Source organism: Adiantum capillus-veneris, chromosome 13, assembly GCF_014529385.1.
Source record: "Adiantum capillus-veneris isolate H3 chromosome 13, ASM1452938v2, whole genome shotgun sequence".
Lineage (NCBI taxonomy): Eukaryota > Viridiplantae > Streptophyta > Polypodiopsida > Polypodiales > Pteridaceae > Adiantum > Adiantum capillus-veneris.
Window position 1 is genome coordinate 19,624,790 of NC_140943.1, and position 14,139 is coordinate 19,638,928.

The 14,139-nt window shown below is 43.7% G+C and overlaps 1 pseudogene; it reads left to right on the forward strand.

Annotated features, from left to right (window-relative positions):
- Nucleotides 1-10,226: 10,226 nt before the first annotated feature.
- On the forward strand, nucleotides 10,227-11,303 carry LOC147443672 (uncharacterized; annotated as a pseudogene).
- The last annotated feature ends 2,836 nt before the right edge of the window (nucleotides 11,304-14,139 follow it).

Sequence of the window (14,139 nt, forward strand, 5' to 3'; positions counted from 1 at the left end):
AGCCATACCCAGGTGTTGCTGGCAAAGCTAAACGACAGTCCACTATCTCCTCAAAAGACGAACTTTGAGACTGTAGCAAAGATACCCTAGAGCTTGGCGATGGCAAATGGACAACAGGAGGGAATCGTCGCGTAGGAGATTTGTGAGGAAAAATTCCGACTCTCCTTACTATTATACGTATTCGCGCCATAAAAGCTCCACCACTTGTCGTTCCTAGACTTTTGTGTGTTGCTGCTGTCGTGGCAGACATGCATTGGACAAGACTTCTACCCATCCTTGAAATGATTACTACTGGAGTACCATCTGACCATTGGGTGCTTAAAAATTGATAACTGTGTTCCCACTGATACTGGGTTGGGCCGCAGTCTGGCTTGATCACACTGGTACCGGTCCTGTTACTCGTCTAGCCTGGTCCCACTGGCACTGATTCTGAAACTGAAACTCGCTGCACATGAAAAAGCCCAAAAATGTCTTATTCTTGTATCTCTTGATCTTCAGTTCCCAGCTCCCTAGTACCCTGTTCCTGGCCAAGCTCTCTAGCTTCAGAATAGTAGAGCTTGATCTTCGTGCCATTATACACCCCTGGCAGTAGTAATCCAGATAATCTCTCAATCTTACCGTGCCATTAGAGAAAACCCAGTCTACTTCAAATGGTCCTGCCCAGGCAAGCTTCAAGTTTGGCTTCTTAGTACCCAATCTAGACTAATAGAGGAGCACCAGATCCCCTTTCTGAAATTCCCGGACCTTAATTCTGCGATCATGCCAGTGCTTCCTTTGTTGTTGAACAATCTCTTGTTCCAGCATAGCCCATTGCTAGAGTTCATCTAATTGCATAAGCTCATCCAGGCATTTTTTCAGATTGTGGTTGAAGTCTAACCCATATTTCACAGCCATTCTCAGACTTGGGATAACAAACTCCATAGGAACCACAGCTTCAGTGCCATACACCATTCTGAATGGTGTCAACCCTGTAGTGACCTTGTAAGCTGTCCTATACGCCCATAAAGCAGTCTGGAGCTTCAAATCCCACTAGTCTGGCTTCTTTTGCACAACCTTAGTGAGAATAGTCTTAATTGTCTTGTTACTACTTTCAGCCTGTCCATTGCATCTGGGATAATAAGGGGTAGATTTCTGATGCTTGATTGAAAGCATATCCAGTAGAATCTCCATGGTGTCATTGATAAAATGTGTCCCTTGGTCCAACACAATTTCTACAGGACATCCATAGCGATAGAAAATATTCTCAAATAGAAACCTTGCAGTTGACTTGGCTGTGTTGTCAAGAAGAGCCTTAGCTTCAACCCACTTAGTGACATAACAAGTAGCCATCACTATGTACTTGTTCTTCATGGGGGTAACCTTCTTAAAAGGTCCCATAAAATCCAAGCCCCATTTCATGAAAACACCCAGTGGTTGTACTGGCGTTAAAGGAGTCATGTCTGCAACTGTAGGTCTACCCATTCTTTGGCATATATCACAAGTTTTGCAAAAACTTCTAACATCAGCTATCAATGTTTGCCACCATAAACCAGCTTGCAGAATCTTCTTGTAGGTAACCTCATTGGAAAAATTTCCACCAAATTCGCCATTATGTGCCTTTGAGATGACTTGCATTCTCCCTTCCATAGGCACACAATGCCGAAGAATACCATCAACACCTAATCGATAGAGTGAACCCTCGATGATGGTAAACTTCAAGCTCTTGATAACCAAAGCCTTCTTCTGGTTCTGCTTCCAGTCATCTGGGAAAGCACCGCGAGAAAGAAACTGATAAACATCATACCATTCAGGGTCAACTGATTCTCCTGCTTCCAACTTAAATAATTCAGCATCCACTGGTTCGTCCCTCAAGGATGCTTTTGAATAACCCTTTGTACTTCTGGATAGAAAATCAGCTCCATAGTGATTCTTGCTAGGCTTATCAAAAATTCGAAATTCAAACTCCATGAGGAACATCATCCACCGTATTAGCCTGCCTTGAATAATAATTTTATTAATCAGGAACAAAAGAGCCTGCTGATCCACATAGAAATAAAATAGTCTGCCTAGCAGGTAATGCCTAAACTTTGTAGCACTGAAAACCATTCCTAGGGCTTCTCATTCAGTGGTCGTATATCCTTGGTCAGCCTGACTGAGTCTGCGACTGTCAAAATAAACAGGATAATCAGTCCTTCCATCTGGCTAAGCCAATATCGCCCCCATTGCCAGTCTTGAAGCATCCACATGTACATGGAAAATAACATCCCAGTTTGGTTGTCTGAGGACTGGTTTACTGATAATGGCCTTTTTCAAGTTCTGAAAGCTTTCCTCACACTCAGCAGCCTAATTGAACTTACTGGCCTTCTTTGTGAGCTCATATAATGGTACTGCTTGAGAGGCAAACTTATGCACAAACCTTCTGTAGAAATTAATATAACCCAAGAAAGAGATTAACTCAGATGCATTTCTGGGCGCTTTAGCTTGGTGAACATAGTGGATTTTGTCGTTGGCCATTTCTATTCCGTTGCGGGATACTACATGTCCCAATAGCTGTCCCTTCCAGACTAGAAAAACGGATTTAAATGGATTCAGACAAATCCACTTTTCCTGACAACGTTTGAAAACCATTTCTATGAATAGTAAGTGTTGTTTCTCATCTTAATATACAGTAAAATCATCCATGAATATGGTGAGGAAACGATGAAGAAACTCATTGAACATTTCCATCATACACCGTTGAAAAGTAGTCGGTGCATTGCACAGGCCAAAAGGCATCACCAGATACATGAAAGCTCCTCACTCTGTGGTGAAAGTGGTCTTCGCTCTATCCTCAGGAGCGATCTGTAATTGGTTATAGCCACTATAACCGTCCATAAAACTATACATTTCGTATCCTGAAATCTCATCAAGCAACATGTCAGTAAAAGGAAATGGGAATGGATCTTTGATAGTTTGGGCGTTGAGTTTCCTATAGTCAACACAGACTCTCAATTTCCCATTCTTCTTGGGAACTACTACTATGGGAAACAACCAATCGCTACTGGCCACTTCTGTGATGAACCTAGCCTTGAGAAGATTGTCAATCTCCTCCTTGACTTTCTTAGCATAGTTGGGGTTCATTCGGTATCTTTGCAGTCTTACTGGCCAAGCATCTGGCTTCAACGGTATCCTGTGCTGGCATACTTTGGGATCCACCCCTTTCAGGTATGTGTGTTCCCAGGCAAATACGTCTTTGTAGTTCTAGAACACCCTGCGTGCCTTTTCCTTCATTGTAGGATTGCGATGCTTATTAACCTTGATCATCCTAGGACTATCCTCAGAGCCTAGGTTCCATTCTTCAACTTTTTGGTTGTCTAGAAGCAACCAATTAGGCCCACCTCCTTTTCTCTTGGTCGATCCTCAGCATAATCCCAAGATGGCCCATTAAGTTCTGAATCAGCATTCTGATTCACTGTGTGCTCTTCAGAATACACTGGCTCCTCTGCCATGCCAGTTTCATCTCATTCCTCCAGCCTCCCAATTAACTGAACTGATCTTTATCCTGTATTGATTTCATTAAACTGATCGGGGAATTTCTTTTTCTGCTTGTCGGCCTGCTCTTTGTTCAGTAAAACCGCATTCAAGTCAATTTTTGCTAGAGGAAATATGTTCAGAGCTGCTAACATTCGTTAAATCTTCTTTGCCTTGTACTTCTGGCATAATTCCTTAGGCCTCAGCTCTTTTCTCCATCTCCTAGTATTGTTCGTCTAGATCTAATTTTTGCTGCTAGCCCCTTGTATGGTTAGGGTTTGATTTGCAGAGTCGTGAACAACATGTGTTGTTCTCAACCATGTGCACCCTAGAAGCATCCCATATGCCCCTTGCACATCAAGAACTAGGAAGTTGGCTTTAAATTTTTCCTTGCCTACTCTTATCTGCATATTTTCAATCATGCCAATAGCTTGTACTAGTCTGTGATCTGCCATTCTCACTTTAAATGGTGTTGGCTTTAGATTTGTGATGCCCACCCTCTGCTGGAGATGTACTCCCATGATATTGACTCTTGCTCCTCCATCCAAGATGACACTTGAAAGTGGTTCCCATTGCTTCCGAACCTTGTAATCAAGAACTAGGAAGCTGGCTTTAAATTTTTCCTTGCCTACTCTTATCTGCATACTTTCAATCATGCCAGTAGCTTGTACTACTCTGTGATCTGCCATTCTCAATTTAAATGGTGCTAGCTTTAGATTTGTGATGCCCATCCTCTGCTGGAGATGTACTCCCATGATATTGACTCCTGCTCCTCCATCCAAGATGACACTTGAAAGGGGTTCCCATTGCTTCCGAACCTTGTACCACCTGAATGAGCGGTACTTCATCATCTTGGAAAGCCATCAGATCAACTATTCTGGCCTCTGCTTCAGCTTTCCTTTGTTGTCTGATGAATTTTGCCTCTTCAGGCAAGGCTCTTCTGATATCTTCCACTCCACAGTAAGCTTCTGAATTCTATCACAGATCTTAACATGGATTTCTTCCTTCTCCTGATCAGTCTGGTTGTCAGAGCTCGAAGAACTGGTCGTATCTTCACAATGCCATTCCTCCCTTGCAGTGCTTTCAGTTCTTCTATCAACTCCCAATTCTCCAATCATTCCTTGTACCGCAGCTAGCATGGTCTCAGGTATGCCAGGCTTTGACTGATCTTTCTCAGTAGATTGGGCTGGTATCTTCTGAATGACTCGGGCTTTAGAACTTTCTGGCTGCTCTAGCAGTTTCTTGGCTAAATCCTCCGTGATTTTTGCCACTAGTTCTCTCTGCTCCCGCCATTCATCTACCACCTCCTCTTTACCCTTGGCCTTCCATACCTCTCTCTGCTGAGCCCATTTGCTGCTTTCAGTAGTGACTAGTTTTTTTGGAGTATCCGGAATTTCTTCAATTACCACACCTTTGCTCCGTGTTACTGCCCGTACTGAAATTGGCTCTGGTGCCTTTGCCTCAGTAGCAGCAGGTGCAGGTGTGTCTGGACATTGAGCCGTGAAATGCCCATACTTTCCACAAGTATAGCAATTCAAACTCTGGCTCTGAAAGTTACCACGCCCTGGACCTCGGCCAGTACCTGCTTGGTATCTGCCACGCCCTGGACCAGTACCACCGGTACCTGGTTTCTCCTCCTGAGAGGCTTTGTCGGTTTCCACTCTTACTGGTTCAGTATATGCTACTACTGACAGGTCTTTGCCCTTCTTGAAATGATGAATCCTAATACCACAATTATTCCATAAATGGCCAAAGGCCTTACAGTAAGTACACTGTGGGCACTCGTTGGAAACATGGTCCTTGGATTTGCATTTTGAACACCAAGTCTCCATTTTCCACACTGGTTGTCTGGTATGGCTAATCTCATCAATCTGCCTAGCCATCTCTTCAATCTTCTTAGTCCAGGATCCTTTTTTTGACTTATCCTTGGACCTCTCGTTGGAGCTGCTTTCAGAGCTGCTGGAAACTTCACTGAAATCAGAGTTCTCAGTAGAAGAACTACTGCTACTAGATCTTCTCTTCTTATGGCTCTTTTCCTTCTTGTCCTGTTGTTCCAGCTTCAGTGCTCGCTGTACCAGATCATTGAATTTATTTTTTGGTGCTAGTACCTCCTGCTCTCGACACTTCTTGCTACGAAAGCCATTCAGGAAGCATGCATGCAGTTGCTTTTCAGAAGGCGGTTCCTGCAACTGCCTTGTCAGCTCCTTGATTTTCTCCACATAGCTTCGGACTGACAGATTCCTCTGCTTGATCTTATCTAGTTCACAAAGAATATCTTCATCACCTCTGTTGTCGGAATACTCCAGTCTGAAGGCTTTAAGTAGTTTATTATAGGATCTAAGCTGACAAGCGGGGTAATGGTAGTACCACTTTCTCGCTGCCTCCTTCAAGGTTTGCGAAAAGTATTTATCCCAATCATCCTCATCAATATTCTTCAGGTCTGTATACTGCTCAAAAGCCTGGATTTGAACATCCAGATCATCCTTCTTGCCCCCTTTGAATAATGAAAAAGAGATTTTCAGTGAGGATGTGTAATCATGCCGATTACCGCTGGTCCTACCGCTTCTCTTCTTAGAGTCTAGATGGTGCTTTAGAGTCTTTTTTCAATTGTCAGTATCTGCATCCCAATCAATATCTGTTTTTGTCTCTGTGTCAGTGTCCTCTCTGGCCTGTCTACTGGAAGTGTGGCGACTGCCTTTACTACCTTGGTACCCTCATCCCCCTGCCTGTACCAAGAACTTTTGGCCTTTCGTGCTTCCCTTTCTGCCCGTCTACGTCTAGAGTGACTGGAATGCTGTGAGTCCTGCGTCTCATCAGCCTGACTATGCTCCTCATGAGCCTCAGTGTCAGTCACCCTCTCTTGCTTAGGGTCAGATTCTCTTCCCAACTCCTTAGGAATAGGATCAACATGGATGGTTGATTTCCGGCCACGACTGGTTTTGGGTGCCATTGCTGTAGGTGAGAACTTCCAACTACGAGAAGAGTGTTCCAGTCAACGAGCTTCAGCTCTAGCCACTGTGATCACCAAAATGGAATTGGAGCTGATCTCTTGAGATAGCTAATTCCAGTGTTAGAAGCTTTTAGCTACTGGTAATGTATTAGTTCAGACAGTAGACTGGACAAAGGAACAGAAACTGAACTGGAATACATCTAACGGAATAAGAACCAGACTAAGTACTGAGAATGATATTCAGATTCAGATTCAGATTCAGATTCAGATTCAGATTCAAATTCAGATTTAGATTCAGAGTAATTGAGTACAGAGTAGGTATCACTGGAATATACTGCACTACTGTAATTGGAATTACAGATGAAGGATTACAATGAAGATGATGTGGCTTATGAACAAAAGGATGACAGAGTACAGCCGACAACAACTGCCAATGATTTCCAACCCGAGTACAATTGCCAACAAATGCCAACCCGATTACAATGTAATGGGCCCGTATTTATATGCCTTGGGTTTACCATGGTAATTACCGTAGTAATTACTGACTGATTCACTGCCTGTCTTACAGGAGCCGGTTCCCACATAGTGAAACTGTCTCAGCCCTCTACAGTCACCATTCAAGAAAGCAGTAACAATGTCTAATTGATGTACATCCCAACCAAAATGAGCTGCCAATGCACATAGAAAACGCACAGTAGTCATACGATGTCGTGCAGCTCCGCTGCCATGGTGAGAAAAAGAGTAGAGAAATGCAAGCTAAGCTTCTTTGAAGCTTACACATTAAGTGAGCACTGATCAGGGCTTGATAACAGGTCAAGCTTAATGATTAATGTATGGCAGATGCGGCTTTAAAGGGCCAATTGATGCCTTAATGATGCCAAAAATGAGTATGCTTACAGTAACCACAGATGAGAGATTATTATCTAGAACTGTAGTGCTTGAAGTGCTCTACCGGCATGTCTTTACGGCTCGTCGATTCGAGCTACGGTGAAGAAGTTATGGCATATTGAAGTTTGAGTCGATTGCAGATCCGTACCGGATTGGGCAACTGCAACTAAGGTGACAGAATTGAAATGAATGCACGGGCCTGAAGTGCTCACTTTGTGGAGCGCATCAGTCTTTTCAGATCAGTGATCGGAGTTTCGGTTGCCAAGATATTAGCCTTTAAAGATTCACCGGGGGCCAGTTTCGTACCCCTCCGGTCGACTCGTACGGAGTGCCATCTGGGAGATTTTGGCTCTCGCTCGGGATTTGGAGTGCAGCAAAGTAAGTGACTCGAGGAGAATCTTGTCCAAAATTGATAGCAGCCACATGTACATCAAATGTGGTGTACGTCTCATTAAGTATAAAAAGTGCTTGAAGAGCTTCATGTTCGAATGTGACCTCTCGGAATGCATTGACTGCGGGATATAACCAACAAGGAAGTGCTGATATGCATGACAAATGTGATGCCCTTCATAAGGCCGCCCAATGGCCTCCCAAGACAATCAAATGGACAATGAAGCTTTGCCCGCCTACTTAAGCCTAAAGGCCTCAACCTATGGCCGCCCAAAGGCAACCAAAGGAAGGCCGCCCAAGGGCCATTACAATGGGCCGCCCATTCAAATTAAAGGGACCCTAATTAAAAAGGGGGAAAAGCCAAGCAAAGGGGAAAAATGGCGTCGAGCAGCCAGCAGCGAGAGACTGCGCAGGGAAGATGGACTCGCGCAGTCTTAGGAAGCGCTTAGTCGCCCTCGCCATAGAAGCGAAAAAGGACAGGGATGCCACGCGCTCCCGTTCGGCACCAGTTGCGACGAGTTGCGACGAGTTTGGCGAAAAAGGACCGGGATGCCACGCGCTCCCGTTCGGCACCAGTTGCGACGAGTTTGGCGGAGCCCGAAATCCCATCTGCCACGTCATAAGGCTGACTCCTGCGCCACGTCATTAGCGCCCGACGCCACTACATATGAAAGGCACGCTATTATTAGGGTGTTATGTGGTCTCTTTTGCATTTTTTTTGGGAAGTTAACGAAGGAAGGAAAGGCCAACGAGGGCAAGGGTGTATGGCAAGCCAACGAGTGAAGAGGGAAAAGCTTGAACAAAGGCAAGGATTCGAGGCAAGCAAGAAACGAAGAAAAGGAGAGACTCTTCTCTCTCTCTCTCTCTCTCTCTCTCTCTCTCTCTCTCTCTCTCTCTCTCTCTCTCTCTCTCTCTCTCTCTCTCTCTCTCTCTCTTAGCTTGGAGAGACAGTGTGCTCTCTCTCTTCATTGGGCTTTGGCATTAGAAGAAGGCAAGCCAACGAGAACTAGGAGGAGAACCAAGGAGAAGAAGAGCTTGAGGCAAGCGAAGAAAGCTTGGAGGAGGCAAGCATAGCAAGCAAAAACAAAGGGAGCTCGAAGGCGAGGGAGCTCAAGAAGGCTATCAACGAAGCAAGAAGAGGAGATAATAAGGGAGGAGATGATAGAAGACGAGCTCTTTCTCTCTTTCAGCTTAAGAAAGGGCTTAGCAACCGAAGCAAACAAGGAAGGGCGAGCTTGGTTGAAGCAACCAAGGGGGTAAGTCGAGGCAAATAAGCAAGGGTTAAGGGAATCAGAGCAAGTTGAGTAAAGGAGAAGTTGAGGCTCATGAATGGTAGATAAGGTAGTGCAAGTGCACACAGCATGATAATTGATAACTACTGAAACTTGATGATCCAGGCAGTGAACTCAATTGAAACTTGCAGAATACGCAAGGTAATTGAAGCAGATAATTCAAAGACAGTATAAAGCGATAGGAGGACATTTCCACAACCGTCATCATATAGAGATTGAATTAACATTCTTTTAAGTCCGGTGTTGTTAACGGCCCGGTTAATTCTGTAAAGCGGGAGCCTAAACTCCTAGTTAGCAGATGATCCAAGTGACGGTGTTGTTAACAGCCCGCCTTGGCGTAAGGACTAAGTTGTACTCAAGTTAATAATCAATTAATTGATGATTGCGATGATTGGCAAAGCTGTCATTGTCTCTTGTTCTCTCTCTTTCACACCTCCCACAGCCAGAGTCCCGGCGCCTGCCCAGCTCTCCTAGAGAACACATATCCCCCGACATCTTTGGTGAACCCGACGCGAAACGAGCCGAGGTGGGAGGTAAAGATGGAGATGCCAGAGCAGTTAAAGCAATTTGTTGAAGATTTCAATGCCAACGGATTTGATAAAAATCTACCAGTTGCAGATTTGCCAAAAATAATGGAATTAGTTCAGGGATGTCTGCAGGAAGCGAAAGCCATGCAGATAAAGAAGCAGATTGATGATGCTGTAGAGCTAGCACTTGATGCTGTTCGGGAGCAGTATTATAATTTTCAGGGATATGATCCAGAAGGTTTTATTGCATGTTATGAAGCTGAGATGAAGAGCTGAAATGTTCCAGAAGATCGGATGATTGCAGCTTTTGACGAGGTTGTAAACTCGGATTTTAAAAAGCAGGTTCAAGAACTGGCAGAAGAATATCCCACACGGTGGGAGTATTTTGCAAAGGAATTCATTTATGAAAGCTCAAGGATTCTATATTGGGAAATAAAGGAGATTACTGAACAAAGTAAGGTTGTCTTCAGTAAAGGTGAAGGGGATCAGATGCAGATCCTCAACTATGATGAATTCTGGGAGCATATTTCTGCAAGAAGTAAAGCCAAAGAAAATGCTAAGCTAAAATCTGTTATTGATGCATGTCTTCTGGAAAACGAGACATTATTGCATGCAGATGATGCTTTCATAGTAGATACTGTTTATGCTCGATTGGGATTGTCTTATTTATTCCAAAGCAGATATGACTCTATGGATGCTAAGCAAGCAGTCATATCCTCTCAAAGTGACATAAATGAGGAAGCAGGTTTCTCAGAGCCAGTACTACATGGTTTGCATACAAGCATAGCTGCTAGCAGTGATCAAGAAACATGTTTGTCAGAGTCAATATGTGATGTGGATGCCCATTTGGAGTGCTCTTTGGGTATAGAATATGAAGAGAATGCTTATGCAGCATTACGTGCAAAAGAAATTATTTTGGATGATGCTATACAAGAGGGTTTCATGTCTATGGCTGCATTTCAGGACACTGGTGATGATGTAGATGTATTTGATGCTCAACCATATGTATTTGATGTGAACCAAGACAAAGATTATGATTATGGAGATGCATATTCAGAGGGGGTGATGGATGATGATCGTTCTATGACTGCTATAGGTTACAGGGTTTGCTATGATGATGCTATGGAAAAAGAAATTGATGCTATCTTTGTAATGCATGCTGAGACTTGTGCTATCGAAGTGGAAAGATATTTGAATGGGAGTGTGAGGCTGCCAGAACAATTCATGCCTATGTATGAAACAAGCGATGAGGTTTCCTGTGATAAGACTCAGAAACTAGGTGGTTCTTCCAAGGAGGAAGATATGGAGCTTATGCATCTGCTTGACGATGCGCTAGAGGAATTTTGAGTTCCTTGTGACAAAAGTAGTGAAGAACATCCTACAACATATGATGAAGAGCTTATGATGCTTTTGGATGAGGCTCTAGAGGAGTTTGAGCCTATTACAGAAGCCAACCATGCAGCATTTGTGGTATCAAATGAAGTGATGACATTCAATGACTCACTGATGCAGATTGATATTTTGAAAACCATAGCGACTGAATTCATTTTGCCTATAGGTTCTATTATGATGGGAATATGGGACTTTTTGCTCCTATGCTATGAGAAAGTTTGTGGAGATGCAATATACTTGAAATATGATCATCCACTACCTTATGACCCAGGAGGTTATCATGCTAGCTATGATAGCTGTCAGTTACTTTATATTCCCTATGATCCTGGAGGATGGTGCAAATTTTTAAAGGAATGCTCACAGTGGGGCAATTGATTGGTTTCCCGTTTGATCCCGGGGGGCTACTAAAGTGCCATTTGCAGATTTGAAGAGTACCAGCTATCTGATGTAGCAGGTTGCATGGTACAAGGTTTTTGTTTTCTAGATTTATGCTGAGTCAGAACAATTTTGGTTATGCGTTCAATAAGATCACATGGCTGGCATCCAGTGGACTTCTTTGGACAATTGATGAAGTATCTTCACATCTATTGAGTTGGTTCTGCTAACAGAACTTGAAGTAAAGGACTTGACGGCCATTCCGTGTGCAGATAGATTAAGGCATACTTGAGCTTGACAGTGTTACTTAAGGAGAGCTTAATGGTCAAGCCGTGTGCATCATTAACTAAAGCACTTGAGTCTGGCGGGTTTCACTAAACATGTTATCCATGATTGAATGCTCTGAAGATATGGCAGATACAGTTCAGAGAATTTTGATGGGCAGCTACCTAATGATTAAGCTACACAATTGATGATAGGGTATAAGCCTTCTTTCACTTTTTTTTCATATGTTTACCAGTGCGTGAATCTGATGATGGGTAAGGAGCTTAAGGTACCTGTATCCGATGCATATTGAAGTGCTATTGGCATAGACTGGAGGCTGTGCAGGTTCAGAGGGGGTGGATGTCGTGCAGCTCCGCTGCCATGATGAGAAAAAGAGCAGAGAAATGCACGCTAAGATTCTTTGAAGCTTACACATTAAGTGAGCAGTGATCAGGGCTTTGTTTTAGGGCATAACTACTCCCCTTGTTCATACTCACAAGCACAACACAGACAACATACTTATCATCCGATGACATGACTAACCCGTAGGTGCACGTAGGCAATCTCGTTATCTTGTCAGGCTGAGACCAATCTACACATACGCACTTTTATGATATAGCAATCACTAACCCTGGTAGAATGAAACCCACTCTATCCCTAACCGCTCACAACACCGTTTACACTTCCAATGAACTCAGAATCGCATCAAACCTTCTAGGCACCATCCTCTCACTAGGATATACTTACCTATAAGTCTAATCTCACCAGATTTGAACCCTAGTTATCTCAAATATAGTCGCGATAGACTAACATGTCATATTCCAAAAGTGGGCGAAACTTAAGTTCATGAGTATCTATGTGTAGCTAATCTCTTTCTCATTCCATAAAGCACTTGATTGTTGAAAACAGACACTGTTTGTGCTACTTACAAGCAACACAAGCTCGAGGAAGGATCCATCGCGAACAGCTCGAAAATGTGAATGCGTGGCGTGGGCGCGTAGCTCTCAGAGAGAGTACCGCGATGGTGTAGTCACGTCGTGAATCCGGTGAGGGAGAAGTGCGTAGCGAAGAGGATAAGACTCTCTCTCTCTCTCTCTCTCTCTCTCTCTCTCTCTCTCTCTCTCTCTCTCTCTCTCTCTCTCTCTCTCTCTCTCTCTCTCTCTCTCTCTCTCTCTCTCTCTCTCTCTCTCTCTCTCTCTCTCTCTCTCAGACTCGTACGACACAAGATTAATATTCAAAAACAATGTTAATCAAAAATGGTTCTAAGGTGACTTTTATACTTTAGTCACCTTAGCTCAAAAATGTACATGGGGTTCTCTTATTCATTATTACAAAGTGGGAACAAATCTGAGTCCTGACTAACTGATTAATCTTTACATGACCCAGACGAATGGATCAAAATGATAAGACGTCTTTGACATAAAATGGGAATTTGATATGCTTTACAAGATGGCCTCATTACAACAGTTGGACAAATGGGGCTCCAACACTCCCCCCCTCCTAGTTCATGTCTACCACGACATGATCGTCTTGGTCTTCAGTGTCGTTGTCATCCTTCTTGGTTGATTTGATGTAGAAACGCATCATATCGCATAGACTCGCTTGCCATTAATGGGCCAAAATTTTTGGACTTGTACATGAAGAAGCCTGTGTAAAATGCTTCTTCGAAGGTTTGGAGATGGTGGCTTGGCAAAAACATTAGCCGTCTGAAATAGGCATACAATACTGGCTCTGTAGGTGGCCCACTTAGATCCTATGACAGCTTTGAGATGCTTCTTTCGGTATTCATATACTCTGAAGTCCAGCTTTCTGAGAAGACTGTGAGACAGGCCAAAAAGGTTCGAGCTATTTTACATAGCATCTTGCAGGATAGGTCGGGAGAGCCTCCGAATTCTGCAATGGCGCCCTGAAGGGTTTTCACCATGTAAGAACCGGATATTCTCTCTCCCTCTGCAAGCCCTGGCAATACTGGATAATTTAGCCATGTTGGATTTCTGCTTTGTAGTGCTTTATGTTGGCTGTAGGTGTATGTTCGGGGAGTTGGGCAAAAAGTTATGTCATTCGTCAGCTCAGGCGGTGCGTTGACTAAGTGGATCAGGTTATTAGGATGATCCAAGAACCATTGACGCCTCCACTTTGGCTGGCTGTCTACTATTCTGTTTTGTTGTTCCCGATCCCGTAATTCCCCTTCAAACACTGGCACTTGTTCTTCTTTTGCGAGCTGTCGTTGATGTGTTAGAGTTTCGTATTTCACCAGAGCATAGGGTAACATAGGGGCATTCCATTCCTCCCGTAGCTCTGCTGCTCTTTTTCCTGATCTGGAGAGCCCTTGTAGCATCTCCTTTTCTAGTTGCATTGCCTTGTACCATATCATCTCTGATTGTTTTTCCATTTGCTCGGCCAGCCTCTGCTCTTCCAATCTCGTGACTGAATCTTCGTCTATTTCTTGGTCTTTGGAGCCATTTTGATCAGTCTGTGTATCTGGGGCTTCCTGATCATTTGATTCTCCCTTGTAGTCATCTTGACCCCCATATACTTCGGTGAGTCCATCCATATCCGTGGCTGCTTGCTC